The sequence below is a fragment of the Oncorhynchus nerka genome, linkage group LG20 (genome assembly GCF_034236695.1).
Source record: "Oncorhynchus nerka isolate Pitt River linkage group LG20, Oner_Uvic_2.0, whole genome shotgun sequence".
NCBI lineage: Eukaryota > Metazoa > Chordata > Actinopteri > Salmoniformes > Salmonidae > Oncorhynchus > Oncorhynchus nerka.
The window spans coordinates 35,420,226-35,422,698 of record NC_088415.1 but is presented as its reverse complement, the minus strand read 5'-3'; positions in this window follow the sequence as shown (position 1 = coordinate 35,422,698).

The window sequence follows — 2,473 nt, the reverse complement described above, 5'->3', positions numbered from 1 at the left end:
ACACTGTTCTCCCTCCCTCCTTCTCTCTCTCTCTCTCTCTCTCTGGCCCCCTCCCCTAGTCCCCCATATTTTGCCCACACCTCATTTGCTACCACTCCTTCCCCTCTTCCTCTTTCTATGTCTCTCTCTGTGGGAAACACAGGGCAGGCTCCAGACAGCCCGATGATCTGTTTGCACAATGCAGGTAGCCTATAACAGGAAGGAAGGAGAGAGAGTAAGCTACCACATTAAATAAATGCACAATCAAGGTGCACTATCAATTCATATTTGACAATATTCGTATATCTGTGACATACTGTATGTATCTTGCGTTTCCTTCGCTCCTTGGGAGGATTGCAAGTATCAATTGCTTATATGATAAGGTACCAATAATTATATGGGATATAAACTGTACTAGACAAGCATAAATGTACTAGATGTACTAGACAAGCATAAATGACTTAAATGTATAAAGGACATTTAAAAAGCCTCTGACCGCCTGTGAATTTAAATGAGTTGATGCCCTGACTCACAGAAAAGAGAGGAACACAGAGCAATTGGATAACAGGTGAGTGATGGGATGCATTTAAATAGGGGACACAGCCTAGGGATGTGATGTAAATGACTGGGTGGGGGAGGGGGGGTGTAGAGAGGGGGTGGGGGTGGGGAGAGGGCTTTTGGCAATATAGCTTTCCTAAATGCTAACAATACAAACATGGCAAAAGCAGTTTGTGGATAACACAAAGGTTGAAATGCTGACAGATCTAGATATACACCTGTTTGGTTTGCACAATACTTGTGTATTACCTCAATTGGTATTTCTTCCTTGACCTCCCTTCACCCTCTCTCCCTCTCTGAATATCAAGCTACATTTTAGTACTGTTCATTGTCTAATTTCAATTTTAAAAACAGCTCTGTTGGCACATTTGCAACAGTCACACTGCCAATTAATTTAGAGCCAAGCTGAGCTATGAGACTAACCAGGGGACAGAGAGGATTAAAGTAGTGAATCACAGCAAACTGTACACTGTAGGAAATAACACGTTTTTAAATGAAAATGATAGCCTACAAACACACACACGGTCACACACAAGCACACACCGCAGTACTCTTCTTATAAAAGTACAGATTTGTCCATAACACCGCAAGACTGCCACAAGGCATTGTCCCATACAGACCACACATGCCGTAAACACACTCATTGACTGGCTATGTGTTTGGTACATGGAGCAATAGGCCCTCTGTCTGTCTGAGCCAGTTTGAAACAGGATTTCACGCTGTCTGACTGACCCAACAGGCTTACAGACGGTTCAGTTCAGCTCCTGACATTTTACTCAACACGCACACGCGTACACACACACTTACACACACACTTACACACAGACCTCAGACCCGGTTATCCTCATGCTTCACCCTCTCCAAAATGTTAGGCTGCTGAAGATCTTTATCTCGTCAGAAAAAGATCAAAATTGGCTAAAATATCAACTGTCTATTCTGCAAGACGAAACAAAATCAGAGGGCATCTATTTTAGCATAGTGTATCCTTGGACATTGATGGTCCCTCGTCTAGCCTCAATGTCATTTCACCATCCATCCGTCCACCTCCTTCCCTTCTGCTCTGCAGCTTTGTCTGTGGTTAATCTCGGACTCTATGCTGACTATGTACTCACAAGTACAGTTCTTGCTCTTCTGCTCTGCAGCTTTGTCTGTGGTTAATCTCGGACTCTATGCTGACTATGTACTCACAAGTACAGTTCTTGCTCTTCTGCTCTGCAGTTTTGTCTGTGGTTAATCTCGGACTCTATGCTGACTATGTACTCACAAGTACAGTTCTTGCTCTTCTGCTCTGCAGCTTTGTCTGTGGTTAATCTCGGACTCTATGCTGACTATGTACTCACAAGTACAGTTCTTGCTCTTCTGCTCTGCAGCTTTGTCTGTGGTTAATCTCGGACTCTATGCTGACTATGTACTCACAAGTACAGTTCTTGCTCTTCTGCTCTGCAGCTTTGTCTGTGGTTAATCTCGGACTCTATGCTGACTATGTACTCACAAGTACAGTTCTTGCTCTTCTGCTCTGGCGATGGTCTGCACTCTATTGGTGTAGTTTCCACGTCCACATTTTGTCAACATTACCTCTGTGTTCTGTATGTCTGTCAGTATTCTGTCAACCAGTATGTTGTGTTCCATATGGGGGCACTTCACCAGTCCTCTCTGTGTCTATCTGCATTCTATAGGTCTGCAATTCCACTGTGGTGTATTGACATTGCTGTGTATTGTGCCATACACTCTGAAAATAGGCACCGAAATGGAACCAACTACAATGGAACCATTTATGAATTTGCAGTACTGGTGTACGGTTTTAAAGAGTTTGGTTCCAAAACGCCATATCCACCAATTTTTCACATCTGTGTTTTTTCAGCAGAAATGTGTTTTCATATTTGTGTTAACATGGGTTTTGTTGCAACACACTATATATCCATTGTTCCAAGAAAGC